The 19,933-nt window shown below is 38.1% G+C and overlaps 1 protein-coding gene across 1 annotated transcript in view; it reads right to left on the reverse strand.

Moving 5' to 3' along the window:
* The window catches only part of LOC109409271 (histone acetyltransferase KAT7), a 386,484-nt gene that overhangs the window by 351,339 nt on the left and 15,212 nt on the right, over positions 1-19,933 (reverse strand). The window lies entirely within an intron of this gene.

The following is a 19,933-nucleotide window of genomic DNA, read 5'->3' on the forward strand; positions in this document are numbered from 1 at the left end:
ACAGATACACAAACACATATGTATTGCTTTCTCAATTTCGTTATTAAATAAATAGACTGATACACCATTTAAGAACCCCTTTCACCAGAAACTCTCCAATCGGCCCAACGTTTCATACGTGATGATTCAATTATACCATCGTAGGGAAGTTGGGATATTTGCCCATTTTCAATATCTCTAACAACATACCTGTCGTTCGGAAGGGTTTTATGGATACGGTACGGCCCTTTAAATTTGGGAACGAATTTTTTGTTAGTTCCAATAGTAGTGTCAATATTCCGAATCACAACGTAATCACCTTCAGAAAATACGACGGGAGACTTATGTTTCTTTTCATGCAATTCATGATTGCGATTTTGTGAACGCTCAATAGATTCTGCAGCCGAACTTCGAATTGATTCCAAATCTCTAACTGTATCCATCTTATCATCCAGAAACTCAGCGAGCACGTCAACATCGCGACCACGTTGTTGGACTCCATACAAAAGCATGCTAGGCGTTTGGCAAGTAGTCGAATGCATTGAATTGTTAACAGCGTATCCCACTTTTCCCAACATTTTACACCAATCGGAATGCTGCACGGGTTTCGTGAGTTTAGCCAACAACGATTTGACAATACGATTGACTCGTTCAACCTGGCCGTTTGCCTGAGCAGAAGCAGTAGCAACCTTCACATGTTCAATATTGTTGTCCAACAGGTACGAAGTGAAATGCAAAGAAGTAAAGCACGTCCCACGATCGCTAACAATTCTTCTTGGTCGACTGTAGTTTTCAAAATACTTATCAAGACAAGCACAAACTTCTTTTGTACTTGTCGAATTTACCGGATAAAGCTTAACGAATTTCGTGAAAGCATCAACTACCACCAAAATGTGTTTCCTTTTTGAACTAATTGAAGGAAGCGGACCGAAGTGATCAATGTGAATCGTATCAAAAGGGACAGGCTTTTTCGGAATACTGTGCAATGCACGACAATCGGAATTAGGTTCGGAATGAATTATACAACGGACACAATTCTTAATGTATTTCTCCACCTCGGATTTCATATTCGGAAACCAATAATGCATCTGAATCTGCGCAAGCGTCTTCGTAATTCCCATATGGCACAATTTCTCATGCACACTGCGTATTACGTTGGTTTCCATTTCCTTGGGTACATAAAACAAAAGTTTCCCAGTGTTACTACAACGGTATACCAACCCATCTTCCAAGCAGAAATGTCTGACAAGTCCGTTCTCTAACTTCTCTCTCAATTCAACAATATCCTTATCTCGGCTTTGGGTAACTTGAAGTTGGAAATCAAGATCATCTGAATTTACTGCGGAAATAACTTGATCAGAGTTATCGTAAGTTACGACATCGGCACCAGGTAATCGACTCAAAGCATCTACGTGATTCATAAGCCTACCATTGCGATGCTGGATAGTGTAGTGGTAATTTTCTAACTCAAGAGCCCATCTCGCGATCCTAGCATTAACACTTCTCTTGTTCAATGTCATAGTCAATGAGTTGCAATCTGTTATGATGCGGAACGGAATTCCTTCCAAATAGATGCGGAACTTTCTGAGCGAATAGATAATAGCTAAAGTCTCTAGCTCAAAACTGTGATAACGCGATTCAGCAGCGGATGTTCGTTTAGAGAAATACCCGATTGGATGAAATTTACCATCTTCCTGCTTTTGCATCAAGATTCCACCAAAACCTTCACTACTAGCATCACAATGCAGTTCTGTTTCCCGCTTCGGATTGTAAAGAGCAAGGACAGGAGAAGACATCAGCTTTCTTCGTAGGGTTTCAAAAGCTTCCTTGCACTTCTCATCAAAATGAAATTTTACTCCAGGATTTGTTAAAACACGTAGAGGCAAAGCAATTGTTGAGAACGAAGGAACAAACCTTCGGAAATACGAAAACAAGCCCAAGCATTTACTGAGTTGCTTCACATTACAAGGAATTGGCAACTTCTCAATTGCAGCCAGGTGAGAGTTGTTGGGCCTAATGCCATTTTCACTTACAGTGAATCCCAATAATTCAATCTCAGTGAAACAGAATTGACACTTCTGAAACTTAATCTCCAGTCTGAACCCTGCTAATGTGCGAAGAACTCGTTGCAAAACATCCAAATGTTCCTGGATCGTAGCCGTTGCTATTGTAATATCATCAAGATAAACAGTAACGGTTCCTTCCTTAATAAATGGCGCCAAAACAAAGTTGATGAATCTCTGAAACACAGCTGGAGCATTCCGTAATCCAAACGGCATCTTCAAATACTCGTACTGCCCACTAGGAGTGACAAAGGCGGTATACGGAACACTGCCTTCAGCTACATTAACCTGATGGAACCCATTCTTAAGATCCAGCACTGTGAAATATTTCTTCCCTTCAACACGTTCTAGACAATCATCAATCAAAGGCATAGGGTAACTATCACGAATTGTCACTTTATTCAATGCACGATAATCCACACACATTCGCTTCTCACCACTTTCTTTGTTCTCAAAACAATTGGAAATGCGTAGGGAGAACTACTCGGTCGTACAATTCCAGCACTCAGCAATCCCTCAACAATGCGGTCCACTTCAATTTTGTCGGAATAAGACAGCCTCCTTGGCGGGAAGTTGATTGGAATCTCCGACGTAAGGTTTAGCTTTATTTCATACGTATGCTCCTGGATGGGTACGTTCTTGAGATCAATATACCGTATTACCCCGCTAATACGACACCGACTGTTGTCGAATAACCGGGGTAAACTTTTAATTCGACAAACTGGTCACCCTACACCATCATGCTCAATAAATTTTGGCAACTCTATTTTTGTTTTTGTTTTGATTTCCGGATTTGTTATGAAACATAATTTCAACAGATATTGCGGTGGTGCGAATGAAATGCTCGTTCTTTCTACGATTGCTGCCATCCTCAGTTCATTCCGGTTGGTCTCCAGGCTTTTTGGGTGTCGAATAGCACCAACTCAGAACTTCCGGAATTAGCGGCTGCAAGAGGAGCTGTTGCGGGTGCGAGTATAAGCGCAATATCAAACTGTTTTGCATTTACAGTGTACATCGATGTGACATTCGAACACTTTTTAATTCGACATGTGTCGAATAAGCGGGGTACGAATTAAAAAGTGTCGTATTAAAACGTGTCGAACCAACGGGGTAAGACGGTAGTCGTTTTGAATAATATTAAGTATATTATTCCGATGATCAACACTCAACTCTGGATTTATGTCATAATTACAATTACTGTCAATCGGGTCTATACAGAACACATCAGGAACGGAAAAGTGATCCAGCATCGGAACAGATTTGTATTCATCAAGCGGAACGGAACAATCAAACAACACGGAAGAATCGGAAGTAGCGGAAGAACCGGAAGGATCGGAACTTAACTGGGTGGAAGACGAACAACTCAAATTTGAAACACATACTTCGAGAGAAACAATTTGAGGGCTAAATTTGTGTCCATTGGAGATCACAGTAGATGGTCGATGATCACACTGATTACAAGTAGTAGTGGGTTCTGAAGGTGCATCAGTCGAATAATCAAACACACAATGTAACACTTGTCCAGAAATTTTAATTCGATTTGGGTCTGGTCCAATTTCAAGTTCAACTTTAGGTTTCATTTCTGCTGAATCAATAAGTCTCGTATCATACAAAGCAATGCCAACTTCATTCAAAAAATTCCGCCCCAAAAGCAACGGAACACAAAGATAATTGTCGGGTACTACATGTACCTTTAAACACGTATTACGGTCACGAAAGCAGACAATGGCTGCAATAATTCCATAGGTGCATAGTGTGTAGTTTCCTATGCTCTTGTAGCCTGAGTTCATCTTCTCACTCGGTCCCATCGATTGTGGAACTACCGATCGTCGCACGAAACTAATTGGACTGCCCGTATCGAACATAGAAAGTACAGTGATACATGAGTGTGTGTTACAATCAATTGAGAAAGCAATACTTACAATATTCAACTCGGAGAGAACTGCCCCTAGTTCGCCAACGGATTGGCGGTCTCCACCGCCATTTTGGCGAAACTCATCCGCTAGAGCAACTTGGTTGTTGTTCCGTGGAGCTGGTCTTGGACACTCCTTAAGTTGATGCTGAGTCGAACCACAACGGAAGCAAGAGCCCTTCACTCGGCGTGGCTCCTTGCAATCCGCCGACAGATGGCCAACACCCGAACAGTTGTAGCAGCGCGGCGATTCCGGCTTGGTTGATGTAGCCTTCACCTTCTACTTGACTGGTTGCGTCCGAATCGGCGTAGGGTACATCTCTCGCAACTGAACATATCGCCGTGAAAGCTGCTTCAGATGGGCCAAGTCTCTGGCCGGGTAAAGAACTGCTATGTTCGCTGAACGGTCCTGGAATCCATCGATGATGAACTGCACGGTTTGATTCTCGTCGATATTCGCCCTGGACGCGATCTCCTGCATCCTTAAGATGTACGCAGTGACCGACATTTTCGAAGTGTCAAAAGTTGTTTTGCGCAGCTTGTCAACAATTTCAGCGACCGTGTAAACATGACCGAAGTTTTCCAGGAAACTATCACGGAACTGTCGATAATTTGCAGACTTGTCAACACGAAGAAACCATTCAGCCTCCGTTCCTGGTTCCATTAAACGCCGAGCACATTTCAACTTAAAGTCATCATCGCCTCCCAGAGAATCGCACGCAGATTCGAAATCACTGAGCCATCTGTTCGCATCGGATGTATCACCTCCGGAAAATCGTGAAACGGAACCAATTACATCCTGAATTGTCGGTGGGTTTCCTTGCGCTTGTCCGATGTCCTCCAGTTCCCGACGCAAATCGGCGATCATCTTACGCTTCTTCAGCACCCTTAGTTCTACGTCCAACTGCTCCTCCTCATTCTCTGATGGTGATGCCGAACCTTCTTCGTCGTTTGGTGCTCCGCCCTGTGCCCCAACATGGCTTTCGTAGAGCGCTCGCAGATGCATTACTGTTGCCGACGGAGGAAAATCGATTTGGTTTTCCTGCAGCCACTCGATCAAATTACTTTTCGTCATGCGGCTCATATTCACTGGTTGACGAATTATCCTGTTTCCGGCGTGGATCCCACTTCTGATGGTTGTCGCAAGAAAACCAAAGCCACGGAACGCGTAGTTTAAAACTTTTTTATTCTTCACGCTTTTCTTGTCGGTACACGAATGAAATACAGCAATCGTTTTCAAAAAAAGAATACACGCTTAACTGGAAAACCCCAACACGGAAAACATACACAGTAAAACACCCAAACAGAATTAACCCAAGAATAAACCCAACCACACTCTAATCAAAAAGTAGACATCTGCTCATAAATATACTACAATATCTATATTTTTTTTATATAATAATACATGGAAACTTTTCAATTCTAAGCACCTTGAGTCATGATGGCGTTACTGTGAAAACTAGTTTTTCAAATGATGAACAGATACATAGTCAAATGCATGAAAGGAAAACACACACATTGCCATTATGTAGCTTTTCACTAAAGTATTAATTATTTATTTCCAGAACGTGGTTTTGCGTATACATGTTCACAAGTACAAGTATGCCTCTTTTACGAATCCTCTAAAAAAAAAATTATCATGATTGCTGAGCATGTCGGGCTTCCCTAAAAAAATATTTGAATATTATTTGATAAGCCAAGAAAAGCACTCGAGGATTGGGAAACATCTCTGTTTCGAGGAAGAAGTACAGAAACTAAATTATTTTGGAATTAATGTTTACAAGCTCAAAATTAAATAATATTTCACCTTAGTCAAAGAATAAAAACAAGTTAACTCTGTTAAAGACCTCATTATAACATTGAAGTTGTGGGTATGAGTCTACATTAAACCACTGTCTCGAAGGGCACAATATACGATAACTGAATTCAAAACAGAATTCAGTTGGGCAACATTCGATCTAGGGCAACTTTACGGTACTAAACATAGTTTTTTTTTACTAGGTTTCTAGCTGCACTCTGAATAGAGTTGAAACCTCTACACTAGACCCGAAGATAGAAAAGAGTACGTAGTCTTTCAGAAGCAGTTTGCCAGCCGTACGCGGAAAATGATATCCATTAAGACACTGTTGCAACTGACTCAGAAAGATACGGTAGAAGATTGGAAAGTTTTCAATTGGTCAGTCAGTCAGGATTTGCCTATGTAGTGTTATGGTCACACGGTTTGTGTTTGTCTCCTTGTTTGATTTTGTGGTATGGTTAAATATGTTTTTCTCCTCGTTAAGTCAGTTGACGTATGTTTGTTTTTTTTTCATCGAATCAATCGAACCCTGTATGTTAAAATATAGTCGATCCTGTGTCAAATTGTTTTCTTGATTTCGCTAATCGTTTTCTACTTGTGTTCATCTCTTGTGTCCTTAAATTGTCATCGGTCCAAAATCCACAGAAACATGTAACTGAACTTCTGAACATCTACGAGATAATCAAAAATACGCCAAGTTGGCCAGTTGATTGCAATAAAGTTTTAAAATAATAAAGATTTCATGTCAACTTTCATCCCGCTACAAATACAATTAAAAATATTAAAATTCGTTCAATTGTCCTATCGGTCCTATCTAGATGAACCATGTCATTTTCTCAAGCATATGTAATAAAAATCAACCGAGAAACGTGGGAAATAGAGCCCAAACAACATTTTGAAGTCAGATGGATGTAAAAGGTTCCAAAACCTGTCACAAATCCTATAATACTTTTATTAGGATTTGTAACGATCATCAAAACCTTCTCAAATCCAACCGACTTGGAACTATTGCTTGGGAATAGACTCTACTGAGCCCGGCGGTTCCTCCTGTTTATCGAGCATGTCTGATGCATATGATCAGCCATACTCCATCTGCAGCAGCCGGTTCGTGATGAACCGTTGGAGGCGCATTAAAGTGTTAAAAAGGTGATATGTTTCACTAAAGAACACTACATTACAATAATCAAAATAAAACTCCTTCACTTTAATACCGTCAACCCCTGCGAACTTGGCCAGGGTACTTTACGATACTAAACATAGTTTCCGGATTATTCCACGATATTTGACGTAGCTGTTGGACCTACATTGAAGTTTGTCTTTGAATTTAGTAGCAATATGATGCCTATTGCTTATGCCACAATTTATGTACAAATAACTGATAATAAGTACTGAAAGAATAGTTGAAAGAAAGGAGTACTTATTGAAAATGTTTCTACATTAAGCATGAAAATTAGGCTGTTCAACATAAAGTCTAGGAAAAACAATTTTATAACAATGATTAGTCTTATTGATTTGCATATGATGTCTCAAAAATATTTTCTGTGTAATTTGAAACCTTCAAGTATGAGGAAGAGTGATTGATCATTGTTAGGACGTCGTTTATTAGTAGAATATTTTCAACATAAAACTATCTTTCGAAAAATGCCGGGGCACGTGGCGTAGTGGCTACACGTATGCTTCATAAGCAGATGGTCATGGGTTCGAACCCAGCCCCGGCACTTTCGTCAGTTTTTCTTTCCCCCTGAGAGCAGCTGACACTGACCCTCTTCTGAGCCCATGGCTCAAATGAACCCGGATACTTGGACATCGGCGAACGGCAACCCATAATGGACCCTCAATCGGATTGGAAACAAAAACAGCCACACATCAACATCCTCGTGCTCATCATTCTACCATGATAGGGTAGAAAGTGAAAGCAGCGTAACGGGAACCAGTTCGATATAGTACAATTATATTGATAGAATACATTTAGGCGCTGTACAAAGTGTATGTACAGCTTCCAATTGGAATCGCTCACGCAGTGCCCTAGTGGACAATAGAGCTGTAAATTAGGTTAAGTGATTGAAGAATAATAAAATCTTTCGAAATAAATCTTTCCCCAAAAGCCTTTCGCTTGCAATTTGATACTTAGATAAGAGCTTAATTACGTTCTTGAAATAAATAATTAATACTTTAGTGAAAAGCTACATAATGGCTGTGTGTGTTTTCCTTTCATGTATTTGACTATGTATCTGTTCATCATTTGAAAAACAAGTTTCCACAGTACCGCCATCACAATGACTCAAGGTGCTTAGAATTAAATATTTTTCATGTATTATTATACAGGGGATAGACAAAATGATCGGGACAGGCAAAATTTTCACTTCTCAAAAAAATTTCAAATAGCTGTAACTTTTCGTAAAGTGCATCAAATATTCTCAAATTTTCACTGTAAGTTGATCAACTAATTGTGTATCAGTGGACAAAATTTGAAAAACATCGAACTATTCTGCACTAAGTTATAAAGATTCTTAAAAAAGCTATAATAATCCGATAGCCAACATTGAGCTGTTATATGTCCGGATTCAATGAACCGAATGCAATGAAATTTTGCCCATTTATGACTTATATAATGAGCTTTGAAAAACTTTTGACATAACTTAGAATTCTTAACACGGAAGAAAATTGTAACGATTAGATTATTTTTCTAATAAAACACCAAATTTTCTTATATTTCAACATCGTTTCAAAATTCAAGATACTAATTATAGTTCATTTAATTTCCCTCTAATTGTCTTGAATACAGATATGTTTTGAGAGAAAGTAACAACATAGGCGGCAATTCATTGAAAAGGTAATGGGATGCATATTAAAAATAGACTAATTTACTAAAACATCATAAAATTTATGAAATCGCTATAACTTTTTCTCTCGTTAATAATTACAAGTTAAGTCAAACGTTTTTCAGAGCTCATTATATAAGTCATAAATGGACAAAATTCCATTGCATTCGGTTCATTGAATCCGGACATGTAACAGCTCAAAGTTGGCTATAGGATAATTCTACCTTTTTCTAAAATGCTTATAGCTTCGTGCAGAATAGCCCGATCTTTTCCAAATTTTGTTCACTGATACACAAATAGTTAACCAACTTCCAGTAAAAAATTGAGAATATTTGATGCGCTTTTCGAAAAGTTACAGCTTATTTGACATTTTTTGAAAAGTGAAAATTTTGCCTGTCCCGATCATTTTGTCTATCCCCTGTATAAAAAAAATGGTTGGACTTTTGCTACTAAGCTTAGTATTCTAGAATGCGTTTTATAATTTTGCTATTATTTGAAAACCATTCAACATATTTCACTGAAATTTTCACACAGTCATCTAAGCATACTACTTCGAAACGACTGAAAATTTTATGATTCTATCTTCAAAGACAAAAAAGTTGTGACTATTTGTAGGAAATGCAATAATTTACAATATGCGCTTACATCAGTTTTTGCATAAAAAAAATTCAAAAAAAATTGTTCTAGACCCCCCGATGGATGTTTTCCACCGACCCAGCAAATTGAAGGGAATGGCCCAAAGTATCATTGGGCAAAATTTCAGACTTACTTATTTTTTTATTATAAAGTTGCTCTACACAACACACCGTGTATGAGATATAGCATCATGACAATCTTCGGCGGTGTGCAAGAGAACGGTGTGTGGCGGAGAAAGATGAACGATGAGCTCTATGGCTCCACTCTACAACGAATCCCGCATCCGGAAGGTGGCCGAAGTCGGAAGCATAAGGTAGGCATGACATGTTACAAGAATGTCGGACATCAACCCTGATAATTTAGTGCTCGTTACTGATCCGGTTTGTACAGGCGTGGAGTGCAGAGTATTTTGGCGCACTATTGTTGATTATGTTGCCTAATTGTGGTATTGTGCAAATACATGTATGTTTGCGTTCGTTTTGTAAGAAGAAAGTTCTGGGTTCAACTTCCAGCCCAACCATTAAACACTGCCAACAATCTTGGCTCTTGGCAAAACGTTGCGTTGCAACAACTGTCCTCGATTTAACGAAGCACCCTGTACTTGGTCGCTAACGCAAGACTTAAACATTCAGGCCAAACATGTCTAAAGGTCCTATCTGCAGAAGAGAGGCTCTCTTTGGTTTCCCTCTCTTTCGTTAATATCTCAGCTGTTCATTTGTATTATGTTTGTCTCCTTGCATTGAACGATGGTCAAAACAATCGTCTTTTGATTTGTACTGTAAAAATAGTTGAAAAGTGTACCATTGCATAGCAATAATTGAGAGAGAAAGTGAACAAAGAGAGCCTCTCAAATGCAGATAGGACCTATTGAAATGTTTGGCGATGTCATCGTACCCCGATGTTTCGGATGAATAGGATGAACAGAACAGTAAAGAAAACTGTGTGAACTTTGACGGTGCAGGCTTAGGGATAAAACGTCGAAAAACAAATGTCGAATGCCAAAACGTCTATAAGCAAATAGTGAGTTCTTCATTCTTTAGAAGGAACCTCATTCTCTCACTATTCAACGTATTGTCCCTTCGACGTTATGGCATTCGACTTTTTGTCACCCATCCAAAAACCCTAATTGTGATGTTGTGCAAATACATGTTTGTAATGTAATCCTCCATGTTTGTTTGTAAACCCGAATCCTAAAGGGAATTTTCTCCCGAAAATACACCATTGATTTCTCCCCGGATTTTTTTAGGGATTTCTTCCGGCGTTTTCCCTGGTTGCCTACAGCGATTTCCATTGAGATTTTCTAGGATTTCTCCATCCTATCCAGGTTTCCTTTAAGGATGTCTCCTGGAACTCTTTCGGAGATTACTCTAGGATTCTGCCAAGGTTTTCTTCAAAAAAAAAAACATTTTTAGAAGTTAACACATCCTCCAGAAACTCCTTCTTTGATTTCTCCCAGAATTCTTTCCGAATTATTCCAGAGATTCTATCAGGGATTCCTCCAGGACTCTGCCTGAGTTTTTTCCAAGGATTCCCTCACAGATTTCTTACGGGCTTATCAGGGAATGCCTTCCGGGATTCCTTCAGGAATTCCTCCCAGCCCCAGGACCAATGAAGCTCCCGGGATTTCTCATTAATTTTTCCCGAGTTTTCTTCAGGGCTTCTTTCCAAGAACTCATCCCAGGAGTTATTTTGAAATTTCTTTCGATATTCTTTCCGCCATTGAATTATCCCAGGATTTCTTTGGGAAATTTTTTAGTTAGTTTTTTAGGTACCTCTTCCCAAGCAGTGTTGGTAAAAACTCAAATTCTCAAATCTCATGGTTGAGTTATTTCACGCGCGATTCTTGACTCGCCAAACTCACCGCCGAAAAAATCATGCACGAGCTGACTCGCGATTTCACTCATTACTTTATTTCTTGGTGTTCTTATTATTTATATCAAAGCTTTTAGGATTATATGATAGAACAAAAGCAAATCTAGCGTACAAAAACATTGAATGCCGTTCGAATTGATTTGCATTCGTTTTACAAGTGAACGAGAATTCGGCACTTGACTTGTGAGAGCGATATTTTGCATGAAAATCTCGCGCGTGATACAATGAGTCAGAATCGCGCGCGAGTTTGCTCACGCAGGAGCTGTTCATGAGTCTGCTTTGACTGTGATTTTACCAACACTGTTCCCAAGATTCCTTTCGGTATTCCTCTTGGATTTTTTCAAGGATTTCATTCGAAATTTGTTCATTGATTTCTTCTGGGATTCCTTCAGAGGTGCTTCCTGAATTCTGTAAGGCCGTTCGCAATGCTGTTTTATTTTGTATGGCGAGTTTTAAAAATTTTAAAACTCGCCATACAAAATAAAACAGCATTGCGAACGGTCTAAAGGATTTCTCCAGGAATACTTCCTAAAATTCTTTTAGGAACTCTTCCCCGAATTCTTTCATTGATATTTCGCAGGATTCTTTGAGGGATTCCTTCAACATTTGTAACGTTTTGACGTTTTTATTCTGTTTAAGTAAAATAAAGTTTGAATTCAGTTAGATTAAATTGTTATATTTTTGAATATTTCGATTTTGATTTAAAAATTTGTTTTTTTTTTAATTCATTATTAGTTTTCATGATTATTTAAGTTTAATTTGTAGCTTTTGACGTTTTTATCTTTTTAAGTAAAATCTTAATTGGAATTGGATTCGTTGAATTTGCCTTAGAGTTTGAACCGTTTCATTTAGCATAGATTATCCGTTTCATATATGGTTTGTGTCTGGGCTAAGCTAATGACGATTCATGTTACGTATCTTATAGGACTCTTTCGATGGCGCAAAATACTTTCCCTGAGCGCTTATTTGTTGTTTCAAAGGTAATTGTAAAAGTGAATTCGTTTAGTGTATATTGTTTTAATTTGTGTTTCTTCTTTGGACCTCAGCGTCCAAAGACGTTTTTTATTTTGGGCTTCATGCCATTTCTACTGGTGCTCCTCCTCGCCCGCCAGTTCCTGGCAGTTAAACGGACTCAAGGGGATACTTCCGGCCTACCTGCGTGCAGTTTAGGCACGATCGGGCAGAGTACCGGACCGCCGACACCCCTCCGCACCTATAATCCGGCGAACATAAAGGAGAGCAACGTCGACGATTGGCCACAAAGCACCGACGACAAAAAAGCCTGCGCAGGTACGTTTTTGAGTTCATGGCCATGATCATACACACACACAACACACACACACACACACTTGACGAGCATTTGTAAAAAATAATATACTTTGGACGAATTCAGTTGTTTAGTTTTCTTTATTTCTTTTGTTCCTTTTATTTAAATAAATTCATTTCAAACACTTTTTATTGTTCGATTATTGTTGTTCATTCAGTTCTTTAGTCTTTTTTGAGTAAGTTTCCGTTATAGTTTCAGTTCGTCTGTTTTGTGTGTATAAATTAGTGCGTTTTGGGTTTCAGTTCAAGATAGCGGCCGTTCGAAGGAGCCCTTGGGATAAGAGTCGTCAAACGGTCGGGCAAACTTCAAAATGAACCGGTGGTCTCTCGTCCGCGAGAGTGGCGCAAAAGCCACCGCGTTTAGATTCTTTCGTGCTTATTCGACGAACGGTTACATTGGCGCCCAACGTCAAAAACTATAAATTTCTGACTATAACAGAAATAGTTTTGCTTGTTTAATTTTTTTTTTTTTTGAATTTTGTTTCTTTAATTTCCTTTTTGTTTAAGTTTAGTTGAATTTGTGTATTTGTATGATGAATTTGGATTTTCAAGTTGATTTTTAGTGTAGTTTATGGTTTTAAGTTGAAATGAATTTGATTTTATTCTCTTTTTTAGTTTTGTATAGTTTCCGTTGATTTTTTCAGTATTTTAGATTGAGTTCAGGTAAATTTTCAGTTTTTTTAGTTCATTTACGTTTAGTTGAGTCAAATTTGACGTAAAGTTCCACTTTTAGCATAAAATGCATGTAAGTTGACCCTTTTTATGACAAATGTTGAAATTTTATGTTTTTTTACAGTTCTTTGTGTGAATTAATTTTGTTTTTAGAGTTTTTCTTCAAGCAATTAGATTTTATGTTTTCTATATTTTTGATGAATTTGAGATTTTTTTTAGAACAATATTAACAGAAAAGCGTTTTCGACGTTTTTCTCTTTTTAAGCAAAATTACCATTGAATTCGATCAATGAAATTTTGTATATACATTTTTGTTGTGTTGTTTTGACGAGTTTGGAAGACAGCTTCTAGCTTGTCAACCAAATAGTAATCGCTTAATGTTTTTTTGTTAGCGAAAAGGCTTACGTATCTATTTTAGTATTTTATCTTATATTATGTTAGTTATAAAATCTAGATTAATGAATAAAAAGAAGGACTCACCCGTTAAATTAGTACTACGCGTAGATGGCCGTCGTCACCGTCCGAAGAAATCCTCGTCGTCGGGAAAAACTCGCTTTCGTGAAACTCGGTCGATTTTCGAGACACAGGGACGATGGCTGGTTTCTCATGAGCGCTCCGGAACTCGCATACGTCGGTCGAAAACTCCCGCGCTGGCTAGAGGATCTTCTATATCCGGGAAACCAGGCACATCTCTAGCGTTTTTAAAAGCCGACATCATTTCGTCCTCCTTTCGCGGTTTTCATCTTTCTTTCCCGTTCCATTCCAAACGGTACCGCCGTAGGTGAATGTTCCGTTGAAAATACATGGGTAATCCAAGGGATAATCTGTAAAAAGGAAATGGAAATTAAAAGTTGTGGAACAGATCAATACGTTGGTAGTTTTTTTTTTTCTGTGGTTACCTAGTTTGTTTTTCTTATTTATCGAATTAGATTTTCCGTAAAGAAATCGTTAATTTACACAATCTAGGGTTTATTTCCTGGACAACAACCGCAATAAAAACCAATCAATTATCGCTTCGAGAGTATAAACATTATCCGTTAGCGATGTTTCCTTCTTCTATCATAGCGAATACGACAGAAGAGAACCGCCATGTTGAATGTTGATAATAATGCATTCGTACTTTACCTTTTGTTTACCGTTTTTGATCCTGTCGACGAAGTCCCGCGACGAATAACTGAAAATTGAACAAAAAGCAATTAATTCATATACAATTATAATGAGTATCGAATACTCCCCCGGTTTATTCGTTCATTTCGTTATTAGATGCACTCCGCGTCCGCGACGATCACCACCGACCCGAATTTAAGGAATTTTGTTTTTGTTTTCATTTCTTTTTCCGTTCCGTTTCGTCTCGCGTCAGTGACAGCGTGAATGTCACTCGCGTTGACAGTACGTTTCGTTACAGTTATGGTAGTAGAACTTGAATGCAAGATTTTATGCTGTCAGTTTCCATTGGATGTTTACATAGAGCTGTTCAATATTTTTTGCAGATTCTGAGTTTTGTCAAATTAAGTTTGATGTTTAGAATTTATTTCTGCTTACGTTTATGCAGCGTTCGATTGCAAATGAGTCAAACAGAGTTTTGATGTGCAATTAGCTGCGGTTTAGTTCCGTTACGTTAAGGAGAGTCAGGGAGGAGGTCAGACGCAATGGGCTGATGGACTCTGACGATCCGAGTTTAAGCAGTTTGGTTTGCGAATGTGTCAACAAGGGTGTTGATAATGCAACCAGCTGTAGTTCCGTTACGTTAAGGAGAATCAGGGAGGAGGTCAGACGCAATGAGCTGATGGACTCTGAGGATCCGAGTTTAAGCAGTTGGAGTTGCGAATGTGTCAACGAGGGTGTTGATGATGCAACTAACTGTAGTTCCGTTACGTTAAGATCACGGCTATGTAAGTTTATTGACATTGAGGAATTCCCATTGTGGTAATCGTTCAACGAGTAACGATTATGTAAGTTGTTTGACAATGGAGAATTCCCTTTGTGGTAGTCGTGTTCGAGTCTTTCCGTGTTGTTAATTGCTCTATGACTATCAATGTGAACTGGACATAAGTTTTGTGTTTTACGTTAAGTTTGATTCAACTGTGCAGTTTTTTTTTAGTATTTCGTGAGTTATGAAAATTTGATCAGTTTCTCTGATCAAATTTTCATAAAACTGGGTGGTGTGATGTAACGTTTTGACGTTTTTATTCTGTTTAAGTAAAATAAAGTTTGAATTCAGTTAGATTAAATTGTTATATTTTTGAATATTTCGATTTTGATTTAAAAATTTGTTTTTTTTTAATTCATTATTAGTTTTCATGATTATTTAAGTTTAATTTGTAGCTTTTGACGTTTTTATCTTTTTAAGTAAAATCTTAATTGGAATTGGATTCGTTGAATTTGCCTTAGAGTTTGAACCGTTTCATTTAGCATAGATTATCCGTTTCATATATGGTTTGTGTCTGGGCTAAGCTAATGACGATTCATGTTACGTATCTTATAGGACTCTTTCGATGGCGCAAAATACTTTTACGGCCATGAGCGATTTGAATTTGGCGCACTTGTATATAATAGTTTGTAAATTGAATAGACGACTGCTTCAATAGCAGGAAATTTACTTGACTAGAGAAATTGACTTGACTCCATCACTTTATAGTTAAGTCGGCTGGAGAGCAGAAGTGAGCTTCGGCGACCTTCTCCCAGTTTGTCATTTTTAAAGGTGTGTAGTGTTTCTTAGAGTTTCTTTCTCCCAGTTTGTCATTTTTAAAGGTGTGTAGTGTTTCTTAGAGTTGTAGTTTAGTAAATTGGTGTTTTTGAAGTGAATTTGTTTCTAATGTTCTTTGTTTTTCGTTTGATAGTTTGAATTTGTGGATTTTGTCGCCAGGGGCAGACACTCTGTTCCCTGAGCGCTTATTTGTTGTTTCAAAGGTAATTGTAAAAGTGAATTCGTTTAGTGTATATTGTTTTAATTTGTGTTTCTTCTTTGGACCTCAGCGTCCAAAGACGTTTTTTATTTTGGGCTTCATGCCATTTCTACTGGTGCTCCTCCTCGCCCGCCAGTTCCTGGCAGTTAAACGGACTCAAGGGGATACTTCCGGCCTACCTGCGTGCAGTTTAGGCACGATCGGGCAGAGTACCGGACCGCCGACACCCCTCCGCACCTATAATCCGGCGAACATAAAGGAGAGCAACGTCGACGATTGGCCACAAAGCACCGACGACAAAAAAGCCTGCGCAGGTACGTTTTTGAGTTCATGGCCATGATCATACACACACACAACACACACACACACACACTTGACGAGCATTTGTAAAAAATAATATACTTTGGACGAATTCAGTTGTTTAGTTTTCTTTATTTCTTTTGTTCCTTTTATTTAAATAAATTCATTTCAAACACTTTTTATTGTTCGATTATTGTTGTTCATTCAGTTCTTTAGTCTTTTTTGAGTAAGTTTCCGTTATAGTTTCAGTTCGTCTGTTTTGTGTGTATAAATTAGTGCGTTTTGGGTTTCAGTTCAAGATAGCGGCCGTTCGAAGGAGCCCTTGGGATAAGAGTCGTCAAACGGTCGGGCAAACTTCAAAATGAACCGGTGGTCTCTCGTCCGCGAGAGTGGCGCAAAAGCCACCGCGTTTAGATTCTTTCGTGCTTATTCGACGAACGGTTACACATTTCCTCCCAGAATTTCTTCATTGATTTTTCCTAAGTTACCTTGAAAAATTTCTCCCAAGATTCATTCAGAGAGATATTCTTATGGACTTCTTTTGTGATTTTCTTCATGGATTACTCTCAGCATCATTTTGGGATTCCTTCAGGGATTTCTGCCGGGATTCGATCATGAATTTCTTGAGAATTCTTTCTGGGTTTTCTCCTAGTATTCTTTCAGGGATTTCTCTTGGGCTTTCTTCATGGATTTCTTTCAGAGATCCCTTAAGGAATTACTCTCAGGATTTTTGTAGGCATTCTTTTAGATATTCTTGCAAGTATTTTCCCCACGGTTTCTTTAAAAAATTTCTCCCGGGATCTTCCGAGATCCATTACGAGATTCCTTCAGGGATTACCCCTGGATTATTTCAAAGATTCCTTCAAAGATTCTCTAACTTCAATGATTCTTCTTGAATTTTATGTTGGAATTTCACCCTAGATTCTTTTAGTTACTTCTTTTACTATTTTACTTTTATATGACTTGTCTGTCGGTTCGGTTTTAGCAATTGCAGGGTTGTTACGAGAAGGGAGGAAAAAAATCCGCGCCAAATCCGCGCGATACTGGAAATAAATTCGCGCCAAATCCGCGAGAGCGTGAAGGTATTTTTTTCTTTCTTCACGTTATTGAAGAAATCCATTAAATCCATTAAACTGGAATGGACTGCTGGATGAAGAATAAACTTTTGATTCGTAAATCAACGCAACTCATGCTTTCTGAAAGTGAGTTTCGGCAAAACTTTCGTTATTTTTTTTTCCAAAAACATTTCTTAAAGATCCATTGGGCGATTTTTGAAAAGAATTTTCTAGACAAAATCTCAGGAGAAACATCCCAAGAACTAGGTAGTGTATTCGTGGGAAAATATTAAAAAAAAAACTGAAGAAATTTTTATAAGAAACTGAAAAAAAGAAATCTTTGAAATAAACAGAATGGAACTTTCTTGGCTTTCTTTAAGTATTACTGAATATTTTTGGAGACAGTAACCCGAACAATTTTTTTTTAAGAATTTTTTGAAACCAGTATGAATTTGAGAAGGATACTCATGAAAAAATCTCATAAGATCACTTCGAACATTTTTTGAGTAATGTCTTAGTAGTTCTTGAATGAATCTTCAGTGAGGAATTTTCCAAGGAGAATACTTGGCAAAACCTGAGAAAACAATTCACATCGTTCATAATACACCGTGGAATTTGGGAGTAGGTATTGCAACCTCTTTAGCCATGTGGCTTTAAAATTTTGCGTGACCTTAAGGATGAGGAAAGGTGGGAGATTGATTTTGCGAATTGAGCTGTAAAAGAATATGTTGTTAATTAAATTGTCAACATTATTTACCTTTGCGTATTTTCACACAAAATGAACAAATTTGACGATCAAGCATCATGTTCAGGGAACTAGCATAAACAGCTCTTCTTGTGATTCTTGACCTTGTGTCTTCAATATTGGAAGCTTGGTTAATAATAATTAAAAAAAAAATAGTAGGATAAATTGTGTAACAACCTCCTTCTTTATGGAAATAGAAATCAAATACCGTCGTTGGGGGTGAGAATGGGTCAAAAAAGGATACTCAAAAATTGTTTGTTAAATAACAAATGCAAGTGAAGCCGGAATAACTTCTTATTTGGTATGTATACTCTCCTATGTGGTAATGATAGTTTAGCAAGAAAGTATCACGTTATATGAATTGCTTACTAAACTACAAATGATTGAAAATTGACCCAATCTCACCCCCATTCTTAATTTTTAGACATGGGGTCGAAAATATTGAATTTTTAAATAAAAAGAGCCATGACAGCCCGCTTTTTTCATTGCATCAACCAGGTAATACCTACAGCTAACCACTTATAAGAAAATTTATGGTTAGGTACTTGTGTTAAACATTACGAAGGAGAATTTTCTTCAGAGTGATTTACTAGTAGTTTTATCATATAAGTTAAGCCACAAATTTAACAAAAAACGATTATTGCAAAACATCTTATTCTGCATCATGACGTGTAAAAACATCTCCTCTTTGAAATAATATAAAGTTTTCAATATAAATTAGCGATAGTTGATGAGCTATTTCAAATTTAATGTTTCTCCGTTTTGACCCAATCTCACCCCCCAGACCCATTGTCACCCCCATCGACGGTGTATCAAAAACAACAAAAAAGAGCCGTGACGCTTCTTTGTTTGATCATGAAAAGTATCGGTTCTTTTTGGCACCACGAGTGTGCATCTTTCTCTGTAGAGTAAAGATACATTTAACGCTCGAGACCTGACAGCAATAAGCTGATCACAAGGTTGTGCCTCTGCCCAGAGGAAAACGACCCTTAAAATGGATAATCACTGGAAAAATCCTAGAAGGACAATGTTGACAATTTTCAAGATTTACTTGCTGGAGTCCTTTGAATTTCCTACAGGGTTTTCCTGGATTTTTTAGGAGTTTATCCAAGAGTTTCTGCAGTAATATATCCAAGAATGCAGACAGAGATCCCCCAGAGTTTTTCGCCAGTTTTTGCTAGCAGTTTCCTCTAGGATACCCTTCAAAAGATTTTTTTTTGAAATAATCTAGGGATTTATCTAGAAATCTCTTCAAAATATATAGCTGGTGCCTTTCAAAATTGTACCAGTAACTCGGGCAGATTACTATTACCCTTTCGGCTTCCGATAAACGGATATCTTTCGGATATTACATTCAAAGCAACACCGCCGCCGGCGGCGGACGATACGTTACGTCTGGGACGAATGTGGACTATTCAGTGGGCTCATACTTACGATAAAACGGAGCATAGTTAATTCCCAGAAAAGGCGCAATATAGCAACCGAAACGTCGGATGAAAGCTTAAGAATCCATTTTTGAGTTATTTCTCCAAAGACTGAACGCCATACCTCCCAACATAACCAACAGTCGAAATTCGAAGGAATTGCTAGAAACAAATTTGATTTTTTTTAGAAACAAGAACTCGAAAGTTGAATAAAGATGCACAATGGAATTGGAATTGGAAGAATCGTTGCATAATTTCTTCAAAAAAATATTTTGAAGAGCTGATGAAATTCGTAAACGATTGCCGTACACCAAAACGAAAACTTGCTCCAAATTCTTCACTAGTAGGATGGTAAGTTCAACATGACCCAGTCAAGCACGCTCAACGTACACTACGCTATCGTGGTGCAAAAATTCTAACATC

The sequence above is a fragment of the Aedes albopictus genome, chromosome 2, assembly GCF_035046485.1.
Source record: "Aedes albopictus strain Foshan chromosome 2, AalbF5, whole genome shotgun sequence".
In the NCBI taxonomy this organism is placed as follows: domain Eukaryota; kingdom Metazoa; phylum Arthropoda; class Insecta; order Diptera; family Culicidae; genus Aedes; species Aedes albopictus.